The 13,777-nt window shown below is 43.8% G+C and overlaps 1 long non-coding RNA gene across 1 annotated transcript in view; it reads left to right on the forward strand.

Annotated features, from left to right (window-relative positions):
* Positions 1 to 13,777, forward strand: part of LOC147683188 (uncharacterized) — a 107,236-nt gene that overhangs the window by 47,408 nt on the left and 46,051 nt on the right. Inside the window, exon 2 of the long non-coding RNA XR_015301026.1 lies at positions 5,133 to 5,208. This is a non-coding gene — a long non-coding RNA (uncharacterized LOC147683188). The remainder of the gene's footprint in view (positions 1 to 5,132; positions 5,209 to 13,777) is intronic.

The raw sequence follows: 13,777 nt of genomic DNA on the forward strand, positions 1-13,777 counted from the left end.
AATGGATTCGTCTCCAACTTGTTGTCTGGGTGCAGGAGGAAATTCCACTCTTGGATTCTCCACCTAATAATGCATTTTCACCAGAAATTAAACGATTTTACCTGACAATCTAATACTTAATCAGGCTCATTACGTCCAGATCCAGAGGCGTAGGGTCACTCAGGGGCGTAGCTTTCAATGGTGCAGCAGGTGCAGTGGCACCAGGGCCCGGGCTGCCAGGGACACCCTGGACTTCAATTTTGAATGTTTTTACTACCTAAAAAGAGACCGAAGGGCCAATTTTCAAGGACTATATTAGGGCACATGAGAGTTCCTGCACCACTGGGGCGAGTGTCCACAAGGAGTGTTTTAAGTCTTGGACCTTTGTGTTTTTTTGTCAAGTAGAGACTACAAGAAGATAGAAAGACAACCCTGGACAAAAGACACTCCCGGAGCAGCACGGCATTGAGAGGGAAGTCACTTTGTAACCCTGCACCAAAATGAACACTCTTCAAAGTGTGCACTGCATACTGCACAGGGGCACAGTCTCCATAGCACCGTCCTAGGTGGTGCACTTTATGACAGCACCATCGCAGAAGGGTACACATTCCATAGCACACCGGCCTAAGGACATACTCTCAGCCTCAGAAAGACGCACACCCTCTGTAGTGCTAGACGAAGAAGGTCAGACTCTCTATAGCGTCAGCCTAAGAAGGAAGCACACTTTCTGTAGCACTAGACGAAGAGGGTCACACTCTCTATAGCATCAGCCTAAGACAAACACTCTCTGTAGCACTAGACGAAGAGGGTCACACTCTATAGCACCAGCCTAAGAGGGACGCACACTCTCGGTAGCACTAGACGAAGAAGGTCACACTCTCTATAGCGTCAGCCTAAGAAGGAGGCACACTTTCGGTAGCACTAGACGAAGAAGGTCACACTCTCTATAGCGTCAGCCTAAGAAGGAGGCACACTTTCTGTAGCGCTAGACAAAGAGGGTCAGACTCTCTATAGCGCATGTCTAAGAAGGGCAGACACTCTCTAGAGCACTAGACAGGGTTCTAAAAAGTCGGTCCTGGAGGACTGAATCCATGCCAGATTTTTAGCATATCTCCATTTAGATAAATGCAGTTATCTGAAAGATTTTGGCATTGTTACTGCCCTCCAGGACTGAATTTGAAGAACCCTGCACCAGACGAAGAGGGTCACATTCTCTTTAGCTCCAGCCTTTGAAGCACGCACACCCTCGAGAACACTAAACTAAGAAGGAGACTTTCCCAAACCACCATTTTAAGAGAGGCTCAATTTACATAAAAACATCCAATGAGATGCAGCCTAAAAAGAGCTTGGCTAGCAGGCAAGTGCTCATCACAGCACCAGCCTGAGAGAGACTCACTCCCCACAGGACTGATTAAGGCAGCCAGCCAAGGAGGGGCTCTGTCTCTGAGCACTAGCCTAAAAAGACACGCTCTCCGTAGCACCGTCATATAGCAGTCTTGCTCTCTATAGCACTGACCTAAGAGTCACAAGCCCATCATGGCACCTTCCTAAGAGGTGCTTGTTATTCAAAACACCAGACTTTAAGAGTCATGCTCCCCACGGAGGCGCAGCATGCCCTAGAAGACTTACAGCCTTATTCAGAGTTTGGTTTGAAGCGGGAAATCCGCCAAAAAGTGGTCGATGTTCCATCTGCCCTGTCAATTGGTCCTCTAAGCACTCTAAATAGGTTGGACAGAACCACCACCTCTTTCTAGTGGATGTTCACATTCTCCACACTCTAAATGAGGCCTTTCATGCCAAACCAAGTGGCTGCCACGAGTCCAAGGTCAGTGGTCTCAGTCCGACGCGCGGTCTATGGCCACCTTCTTGTAGAGGGTTCCTCCATTTCCCTAGGTTAGATGCTGTTAAAACTGAGGCAACTGGTGATGAGTATTTCAAGAGGGTTGGAGCATAACTTCCACCATTCGCATGTGGGAAAGAGATAGCATGGTGGCTTCCAAATCCCTCGCCTGGGCAAACTGCACTTGGAACAAAAGGCCACTCTGGAAAATGTGTGAATACACCTCATTTTACACCCTCTGACCTTCTTCAGGAGAGTTAGAGGCGTGAGAGGAAAGGGGTCGGCCCTTCATCCTTCACATGTGTTTTAAAGGTGCTTAGAAATTAATCAACAGCCCCATTTCCCAAACATATTGACTAACTCACTCATGTTGATGAGTCATGAAATACACCAGTGCTTCAGAATTTATAGCAGCACCCAGGATGCATTACTTCTCAGTAGCAGCAAATAATTTGTACAATTGTGTGGTGCTCCCTCCGTGCACCTTTCATATCTGGATGCAATAAAGATCCTTCAGCCATCACTCCATGATGGCCGCCTCCTGTACGATTGTCCATTAATTCTTTGCTATAATTAAGAAACACTTCTCTTGACCTACAGTGCTGCTGAATAGCCCAGCCATTACATAGTAAAAACCGGGAAGATGGAGTTAAATCCATGCGTTGAGGTAAAAGTTCACTGCACAAACATGCCCGTAGGCACATTAAAATGAGGGCTCCCGGTTTTATGGTATTTCGTTGGTGGGCATTTCCGTCTGTATTTATCCAAATTATTTTTTTTGTCAACTTTACCTAGAATTATTCATATTTATTGTGGGTTTTGTGAAAAAAATTAAAGCTGAAACTGGTATATTTCCACATTTAGTGAACCAATAAATATGGAGTCATGCTTGAATGTCTGAGAAGTTTCAGTAATATGAACACCCGCAGAAGATAGATCAATGCGGTATGAACATATGCACATTTCTGTTTCAGCCTTGTGCATATTTCCAGCTGTTTAAGCCTCTTTACTAAAATTCCTTTCTTTTTTAACCCTGTTACCTATCAATGCACACAGTATTTAGAATCACCCAAAAAGGCCCCAATTTCCCTCAATATATACATTTAAAAATAAATACAGACAGAAAATAAATGGTTTTATGTCTGTATTTATCTGTAAAAATCAGTAAAAATGGAAAACAGGGAACCTAAATTGCAATAGACCATACCACTTGACTAGTCCAGGACTGCTGCTAAAAAGGGGGGAGTTGCATAGCTTTCGCTACTCTTTCTTGGGAGTGTAGAGGGAGGGGAATGGACTCAGACTGTGCCCGGAGCACTGGAGAGTGGGATGGGTTATACTACTCTCAACTGGGCAGGGCAGAGTGGAGGGGCTTCCATTGCTCACTAAAGGCTGGGGATAGTCGATGTTTTCAGTGCTGAGTAAAGGTGAGGAGAGGATGATAAAGAGTAACTGGCAAGAGACCGCATGCAGTCGCAAAACATCTCCACCTACTATTTTATGAAAACATTGCATGAAAAATGTAAATTCCCCCCTTTTTTTTATTTTGGGATGCCCCTCTCCTTTTCCTGTGCCTCTTGTTTATGTAGACAACTCTAAATCACATGCTTGTCTTAATCTGTCTTGCTTTGAAACCACATACCTGCAACCTAACAACATCTATTCATTCCATCAGCACTTTGCTTCTCACATAATCCCCTCAAATTATCTCACCTAAATCATCAATGTAGCACAAAGAAACAGGACTAATGCATGGATTGGTTTCTTTGAGATAACAAGAGTAATCCTAATACCCAATAGGTTGACCACTAACTTTGGGCTCCCGAGTAGTGTGCTACTTGCTGTAAAGTGCTTCATTGCCTCGTCAAGAATACTAAGTGCTATATATGTATGGGTTCCAGAGTAGCGTGCTACTCGTCAAAAAAGCATTTCAACACCCTATCAGGGGTAGCAAGCGCTATATAAATGCAAACCTTTTCCCCTTCTCTATCCCTCCACTATCCTTCTCAATCCAAATAACCAACATATCTACCACTGAAATTACTTTCATATTTTCACTATACTAATTCACCACTAATCCTTTATGGGTTCCGGAGTAGCGTGCTACTCGCCGAAAAAGTGCTTCAACGCCTCATAGTAAGCCATATATAAATGCAATTACAATACAATACAATATAAATGCAATTTCAATTCAATAAATTCACTTCCACTACTCTCTTTTGGGCTGGGAAAGGGACAGTGTCTTCCACTGCTTTCACTTGGGCGGATGAGAGCAGGAGGACTTCAGTACTCTTTCCCGGAATGTGTAAATCAGGAACATTTCCATCATTTTATTTTCCCCAGAGCTCAATAGCACCAGGTTTTCACCTCATGGGCACACCAGGCGACTCACATGCTTTTCATAAGCGCAGGATGAGGAGCCCCCGTTACCACAGGAGAATTTGCTCCAGCCCTCTCTGTCTATCACTTTCACACGCCCTGATAAATTGCAATATATCCCTATGGGCTATCTACATTAGCAAACGGGGGCTCAGCTTTGTGATGCCTGAGACGCCAGTTTGCATTCCAACATGAGTATGTCAGATTGTCACACATTTTGCGCCAGCAAGATTCCCACCAAGTCTTACCTTCTGTAATATTTGAGCAGATATCACGAGGAAGGCAATGTTCGCATATGTGTAAATAGCAGATGATTAATTGGGACATGAGCAAATACTGCCTGACTTGAGACTATGCACCAGAAACAGAATTAGCTCCAATATTATTATTCAGGATCATATAGTCTAAAGGACAAAATCTAAAAATGACTGACATTCACCAGTAATGGTACCAAAGCAAACTTAAATCTCGCCCTGCCATGATGTGTGAAAGATTGACAGGTTATGTTTAAAAATGAATGGACGTCCAGTTGAGTGTGAGACAGTTTGAACGACTGAGTAGCTAACCTCATTGAGCCACGGATGAAGTGATCGTGCAATTGATTGAACCATTTGGTATCAGTGTTACTGGAATCTGTATTGGCTCAGATGAGCTAGAAACAATGGGTTGGAATGCAACCTAGAGTGAATATCAGGATTCCACTCATCACTTTCAATGTGATCTTATATGTGATGTCATCAGTGATGTCATTGACGGTGTCACCCATTATGTCATGGGTTATCATTGAATCCCTTATTACATTTTATAGGTAATTATTAACTTTGTGGTTACTTAATTTGGAACGGCATTTGGTGTTGTTTTGTACAAGTCTGATTACCACTAGGTAACTTTTTGTGTTGGGATAGTATTGATTTCGTGCTTTGTTTTTTTGTAGTAATAGCGCACTCCATGAATGTTGGGTCTCTGCATCCCATTGATCTCCCAGAAGGCTGGAGATTTTTATGTTACAAGTGGGTGGTCTTTTATCTACTTAACTAATTCGTTTCACTTGGGTGCTTCTGGCATTTTGGGATGAACCTCTTTCTTTCCTCTCTTGCAAAAAATTGTGATGGATTTTAACTTCACATGGTAGTTTGATTTTGTTTGAGGGGTAAGTTATGTTTCTCTTTTATTACATGGGTGATGAGATCACAGTACCGGTGGTAGCCGTTCATTCCTGTTTGGATAGGGAATCAGCGAAATGCTGCTCTAAGGACGCACCACTGATTGTCCCTTAGTTTGACATAGGTGAATCATTTGATCCTTTGGAATCTTGAGACGTCATTCGTGGTCTGTCCAGTGGTCATTTCTGTGAGTACTTGGCCTCTGATTCACCATTACCATTACTATTAGTTTGGTATTTATGCATTTGATTGTGCCCTCTCCTGTATATATATCTTTTATGTTTTCCGAGTGTTCGTCTTATGGTTGCTTAAAAAGTATTTTCCTGTTCTGATGATGAACTTACCGGGTCTTCATCAGGACAGGAAAATACCCAGTAAGTTGGAAGGGTCGAAACGTCGTCGATGCACCCTTGGCAAATTGGGGTAAAGCTTTGACTGTGTTCTTTTCCTGCCATTGAATTGGAAACCCTTTGCCATTGTGACTGTTTTTGTGTACACTGTATTTTGTTTGGATATGTCTGTCTAGTGTAACATGGTGAGCACAAAATGTTTGTCTTTGTACTGTATTGTGTTGTTACTTTTCTAAAAACGTAATAATAACTTTTACTGCTGAGACAAATTATTTTTGTGGGCACCTGTTTTCCCTTTTCTTTTTCTTGTTTAAGTTTTATTCTTTGTTTAATCTGTCTCTGGAACAATTGTGTTTTTTATTATCACATCATATAGAGACTCTGATGCCACGATCGCAAAGCGGGTACCCCTTTAGGGTGCCGAAGGCAGACCCGTCGCGTCTGTGCCTTTCTGCATCCAGGCCACAGCCAGCCATGGTGCTGGTAAGTCTTTCTATAATGGGCCCCATGTTCCCTACACTAGGGAAGATCTCTTGGTGTTATGCTCCGCAGCTTGTGGGCCTGCTTGTGAGATTACATCAATTAACCCAGGAGTTGAATTTAAATGTCCTGGGTGTGGGTTCTCGCTTGAAGCCCCCAAGTCTTGCTGTTCCTTATGAGACAAGGACTATGATTTATCATCACATGTGTAACTCTGCTCTTAGCTGCCTTTTCGTCTGTCCTGATGAATAGTCGCTCCTTACCAAGACATACACTTGACAATTTCAATTTGCTATCTGAGAACTAATGGGATTTAAGGTTTCTTACCCAAACCTTACTCAAAGATAGCTCAGTCGCCAACGTTGCTACTGAAATTCCTCCATATACCATATTTCTCATTTAAGCATCTTGATAGGACCGCCAAAAAACGGTGGTGGGGTGTCCAATATACACCGATCTGCCTACTCTTGATCTATTAATAAACTTATGAATATTAACAATATTGAAAGGATGTTCCTTACCATTACTCTAAACCCCACATTTGCAGCATCTGACGTGCCTATCTATCATCTGCCTGATGCCTTGGCTGCCTCTCTGCAGCATCTTATTGACACTGTCCCCTCTCCATACCAACTACCTGCTATTGGGCGACTTTAACCTTCATGTGGAAGACCCTAACAATAAATCCACACCGCATTTCTTTCCTCTTTGGAAGGTTTTAACCTCAAACAACTAATCAAGGAGCCCACTCACAAAGCTGGTCGTACACTGGACCTTTAATTTAGCAAATCCTTCCACTGTAGTGGTAAATGCAGTGCTGGAATTCACTTGGTCCGACCATTTGCCGGTTCCTTTTAAGATACTCTCTCCATCACCCTGTGGCACCAATGAAAGGACTAAAAATTTGTCTAGACCCTGGCTTAAAATTTCTGACTCCCTCCTCATGGAGTCACTTTAGGCCCTTCCCTGTCTTAGAACAGGGGACTTAGAACAGGACGCATCGGTTTTTAGCAAATGGTTGGTGGACGCTATAGACTCCATTGACCCAGTGAAATTCCACTCCACTAAGTGGTTAAAACCCTCCGCTCCTTGGTTCTCGGGTGCCCTCAAGTCAGAGAAGTCTATTTGCAAAAGGTTAGAAAGGCAATGGAGAGCCAAGTATGACAAGGATGCTAAAGCAATCTACCATGCCGCGCTGAAAAAATACCATGCAGCTGTTTGGACGGCCCAAAAAACCTTTATTGCTTCTTCCATATCTGAGCCTGCAAACAAACCCAGTGAGCTGTTTGAACTTGACAACTCTTTTCTCTTCCTGTGTGTTTTGAAAGCCTCCCTTTTTCCATCCCTGGAGCTAGGTGAAGGCCTCTCTGACTTCTTTTAAAATAAGATACAAACCATCTAATATGAATTTGGGGCGTAATGTGCTACTAGTCAAGGACTCTTGCCTCTCCCCTACTCTGGCCCATTCCTCTCAAGATTTGTCCCTTTATCCTTGGAGGAATCTGCAGCCGAACTCGCAAGTTGCAAGTCTGGCTCCCCTCAGGATCTTTGTCCCACAACCATCCTTAAACTTACCACTAGTGTGGTAAATCCTTTCCTGAATAATCTGCTAAATGAATCCTTAGAGCATGCACTCGTTCCTCCTAGTTGTGAACAAGCTCTACTGTTCCCCCTGCTTAAGAAGCCTTCAGCTGATCCTAAGGTTCTCAGGCATTTTAGACCCATTTCACTCCTCCATTAGGTTGCTAAATTACTTGAGAAAAATGTACATAGGCCGATACCTCATTTTCTCAAGTCTAATCATCTACTTCATAATTCCCAATCAGGATTCCGTGTGGGATACAGCACAGAGAAGTCCCTTCTTAAGGTCTCAGAATATATTAAATTCAAGTACCTCAGTTCTGGTTATGCTTCTGGACTTCTCTTCGGCATTCGATAAGGTATCTTGCGCTATTTTGCTTTCGAGACTGGAAAGGATCATTATTAAAGACCAAATCCTGCAATGGTTGAAATTCTTTATTAGTGCTCGTTCATGGTCTGTTTACCTTCCACCGTTCACCTCTAGGGCTAAACTTGTAGAATGCGGAGTCCCTCAGGGCTCAGCTCGTAGCCCTACTCTGTTTAATATATATCTGGACTCACTGGCAAAACTAGCTGAATCATGGGGAGTGAGAGTGGTCTCCTATGCGGATGACACTCAAATCCTCCTGTAAATGTATGTAAATGTATTGGCATTTATATAGCGCACTACTTACCCGTAGGGTCCCAAGGCGCTTCAACCGCTGCAAAACCCTTCCTGGTTTCCCTGAGAGATGGTCCCTTAATGGGTATCTCCAGGGTGAGACCAGGCATCCCCGGCGGTCTGGTGGGGCCGTTAGTGAAGATGAGGCAAGCTAATGCCCAGAGTTGCCGAGTGTGATCGCTGATCAGAGTGGGCACCGAGGCGAGAGAATTATCGAGTCCGCTGACCCTGGTCCAGAAACCTGCCGCGCCGGGAATCGAACCCTGGTCCCGGGCCGTCCTCTGCTCTCGGGTCTGCCGCCTCTAACCAGTGAGCCACACTACTTCACTGGCCTTTCAGGAAAAAGATCTTACCAGCTTGAATTCTCTTAAACTCTGCCTTAAATCAGTGGTAGACTGGATGAATGTAAGCTGTCTAAAGCTTAACCCTGAGAAGACTGGCATAATTTTCTTTGGGTCTAAGAATTCCCCTGACTCCAGCTTTTGGTGGCCCTTGGAAATGCCCCCTTCTGACACCAGTTGTAAGAAATCTCAGGGGAAAGTTTGATTCTGACCTCACCTAGAACTATAAATCAGGGCACTATCTCCACCTGTTTTTTCACTCTGAAATCCCTAAGAAGGATGCTACATATGATTTCAGTGTATTTCCCAAGAAACCTGGCTTTGCCTTCATCACCTCCAGGTTGGATTATGGCAACAGCTTGTTCTTGAGCCTGTCTGCTTTCCTGGTACAGTGTCTTCAAATAATTCAGAATGTTGCTGCTCGGCTAATTCTTAAGATCCCCCAGGTAGCCGGGTCTGGCCATTTACGGTATCTATACTGGCTTCCATTGAAAAACAGGAACCGATTCAAGGGACTCATTTTGGCTTTCAGGGTCTGTGACTACAAAGGCTCTTTCAGTCTTAGCCGCTTTAAGCCCTACAGCCAGTTGAGATCACTAAGATCTAACAATTCCAAATTCTTCCAACTCCCCCAACTAGTGATCTGATCATTAGTTTTCCTTGCCTCAAAGCTTTGGAATGCCCCCCTCTTGACTTGAGAAATAGCCTATCCAAAACCATTTACAAAAAAGAGCTAAAAAACCTTACATTTTGACTCCTGCCTTGACGTTATTTAGACTCTCTGCTGCCAGGCACTCTGTGGGTGATCTTTCCACTAGCGCCGGGACACCTCCTTGGAGGTAGATATGCACTTTACAAATGCATTGTATTGTATTGTATCCTAGGGTTCCTCTTCACACCACATCAACTTGTTGTGCTGTGGGCTACAACTCCTAAAATATGGGGAGCTCTTGGATTATTTACACCCTATGTGAGTCTAAAGTGTGGGTGAGTTAGGCAGAGCTCAAATTGTACAGTGTAGTGAAATGATCAAACTGTCACCCGGTCAGACCCTCCAACTTTAGTCTTGTCTGCCTGGGACATGAATAAAACCATTAACATAAAGCAGGGAAGGAATCACTTCCCTGACTATATCATTGGGTCAACATGTTTCTGCCCTTGGATTACCCCAAAGACAGGTGCAGGGTTATAAATCAGGACCTATAAAACATCACTGTGCTGAAAAGGTGCATAAGTGACAATATATATAAAAATACTGGTACAAACGGTGGTCATCAACGATCAAAGGAAAGAGCCACCTGTCAAATACCTAAAAGTAACAAGGTAAGTAGTCAGTATTGTCATACATCCAACAATGTCCAGGTGACACATCAATAATGTACCTTCAAAATATACCAGTGCATTCCCAAAACACAGTGAAAATCATGCTACTTGTGTGTATGGTGAAGACCAGTCGTGCCAAATAGTACACAAAGTGAACAATCAATATACACAGTTTTGAACTCCGGTTAAACTCACCCACACCTTAGGCGGCTCACATAGGGTGTGAAATATCCAAGAGCTCCTCCTATGTTAGGAATCGTAACCCACACCACAACAGATTGCTGTGGTGGTAGGAGGAACCCTATGATGAGGCATGCCACCTCAGGGTAGGTGAGGGTTCTCGTCCTAAAAAAGGTTACTTTTCTTTTGCTATAATCATTGGATTTTAGTGAGATTTTCAACATCCTACTTAGTTTTTGCTGTTAGACATTGTTATGTTTTCTTTTAAGTCTTTGGGAGTCTGTACCAGCTGGTTTTAAAATACTGCCTGGCCCTTCTTGTGCTTTTTGATGATACTGAATAGCTCTTTCAGGAAGTTAGTAAGCCTAACTAATAAGGCAGGATAAAACTGAGTCCAGTTTTCGGTTTGACCACGAACAACATGGAAAAGACACACACACACACACACGCACACACACACACACACACACACACATATATATATATATATATATATATATATATATATATATATATATATATATATATGGAGATATTCTATGGAGGCTGTTTACATAGCTTTTTGGTCCCTCCGATAAACTGCCTGGGTTGTATTACTTGGTGGATCCCCATGTCCATCCCTAAAAAGTACATAGTTGAGCAACGTGGAGCATCCTGGATTTGAAGCATTCACGTGTCCTATCTCCATGAATGTCAAAGGAATGGCAGTGTTGGTGTGCTGATGGAATTATTCACTCAGAGATCAGAATGGTATTCCAGCTCCACTGGAGGGAATGTGAAGCCCACTCAGAAATTCACAGCTCTATACACAATGATATGTGGTGGTCACTGAGCCAAATCTTCTCGGGCTGCTCCAGAGTACAAACGATTTCGGGCCATGATCTGGACAGAGAGGGCATTCATCTCAGTACATACACGTCACCCATTAGGACATCTGAAGCAGCCCTGGCAGATGTTTAGTACAAGAACAAGAAGATGTGCGGTAATTGGGCCAATTGCACCATTCGTCACTGAGCTATTGCAATCATTTTATTCCATGGCTTGAGGGATCCATGAGATTGGGCATCTTGTCCCTCATCATGTGAAAGGCAAGCAGGGAATAGAATAGATTGGAACAAAACTTATAAAGCAGTAGAGCTAACAAATAGGGCATCAAGGTGGTGGGACTGAGTCTAGATCGATGGCAATCATAGAGGACTGAGTGATCAACCAGGTCTTAAACTGTTGGCGAAAAAACAAGAGGATGGAGAGGGTTGGATTACCGCCTGAGAAAGGCCTACACATTATTTTCAAATGTATATATGTATGTGCATATTTCTGGTACCATTTGATTATATGTGCTACTTTTAAATAGCATTTAAGCAGTAAGTAGGCTTCTTTAGAGCACCAGTAAGAATATAACTGGAGCACAAATCTCACATCCCATGTCTTTGGTGCTTTCAAAGTATTCCTGACATCAGCTTGATGAATTTGTGGTTTAAATGAGAACAGTATAAGAATGCAAAGCATCTTAAAACATTCACTCCATTCCTTAAGTTTAATTTCATATCGCCCCCCATACATGCTGCTGACAGGTGCAGGACATGGCCAGGACCTTCGTTTCTCTGTTACGAGTACCCTGGGCGGGGGGACTCGTCCCAAGGTTCCTTTAGCCATGCTGGGGTTTAGCGGTGGGCAGGATCATAGGAACTGTGCGTTGCCTTCTGCTGCTCTCCTGCTGGTACCTACATGCGCCGGCCAGTCTGAGTGTCGCAGTAGTGCTCTCTTCCTCGATTTGGCTGGTGATGGTCGCGGGAGACTGCCCTGATGACAGGCGCTGAGAGAGGCTGCGTCAGTACGTGGGACTCACCCTGGCCTTCGGTGGAGTTCCTGTATCACTGCAGAGGTGGGTGTGCTGAGCGGTGTGTTAGCAGGGGCCAGCGACCGGAGGTGGGGCCCCTCACAGTGTTGTCCCTTGGTATCTAATGGAAAGTAAAACCCTCAAAAAACCCACAATTGATGGACAGTATGCAGAACAATGTCATTCATTCATCCCAGTACGGAGATATTGTCCTAAATCCATAGTTTTTTTACTCCCATGCCATACCAGTTTGAACCTACCCATATGCAAATCAGTCTTTACCCTGCATCCAATGGGAACAGTCCAACCCGAACTGCCAAGCCAGGTCCTCCCTGGAACAGAAAGAAGCATCCTAGAACTGGTTCCGGTCCCTGGGTGTCAGCCCAGTCGGCTGGGTGCTCCATCGTATCTCTGGTGCTTCTGTCCCGTCGCTTGGAGCGGACTGCCTCTCTGGGCCCATGCCCTGCAAAGCCTTGCGCCCATAGGCCGCCCCCTGTGGACAACCTATATCCCCCTAGACCTCTGACCTCCATTAAGAGGAGATACTGCCCGGAGCTTCTTCACTAATCAGGAGCCGGTCTGCTCATGCCCCTTGGTCCTTTTTTTGTGGAGTCTGCAGCGAGGCAGGACTCAGGGGGCTCTCTGCACATCATGAGCAGCGGTGGATGACACAGGGGCCACGTCCTACCACAATAATATCGGAGAAAAAAGGGCTAAAGCTGTAATGTAAAAGAAATATGTTCACACGATCAAATGTGCTTTAGAAGTACCATAGGGGCCTCTGGTATTTTAGAATTGTTTGTGCTCAGAGAAAGTTTTGTTGGAGATATTCACCTTTTATTTCTTGTATTTTTTTTCTTTTAACTCACAAATGTATTATTATACTAAATGTATTTAAAAATGTGACTTAATGTATATCTTAATGAATTGTGTTGTGACTCTTTTATGGCATTTAAGCCGAAATAAAGAAATTAAAAAAAAATATATATATATATATCTTTACGCCACCTATTGGAACTGGCAGTGTTGGTTGGCTAAGGGATGCCCCTAGCCAATCAGAGCTACAGCTCCCGTCAAGGGCAAATGATTACACTTGCTTTATTACTCATGCTCACCCTTGCCTAGGTTGGCTCTGGGCAGTCAGCCTTCCTACAGAGGCAGTGTGGAATGCAAATGTCGCAAAAAAGTCTTCACACAGGATGTGGGTAACAATGTTTATATTACAAACATATGTAATCATTATAACATGAACATCGTATACTTTTGGGCATAAAACATTTTTGGAAATATTACTAGCAGTACTAGGCTCACTCGTATTGTTATGATATCAATAGTATGCACACTGGGGACAATTCCTAATGTAACCCTCCGCCCCAGTTGGGAGAGAGTACGCTTATGCGGTGCACAATATCACAATATCAATATTATGTACATGCACCAAAATAGAACACTTTTTGGCAGCACTATGGGCCGGAGTCATGCGGGGAAATCCAATATCAAATGTGTTGTGCTCTTGGCAAACAAACATTGTATAAAGCGGCACTGCCGGCCAATGTCGTGAATAAACGAAGGGTCTCTCACGATCACTCCCATTCCAAACACTCACTCTGCACCACTTCGCTGGGCAATAGGTATCAGCCAGTCCATACGGCACGCTCTT

Source organism: Lissotriton vulgaris, chromosome 11 (assembly GCF_964263255.1).
Source record: "Lissotriton vulgaris chromosome 11, aLisVul1.2, whole genome shotgun sequence".
Classification (NCBI taxonomy): Eukaryota; Metazoa; Chordata; class Amphibia; order Caudata; family Salamandridae; genus Lissotriton; species Lissotriton vulgaris.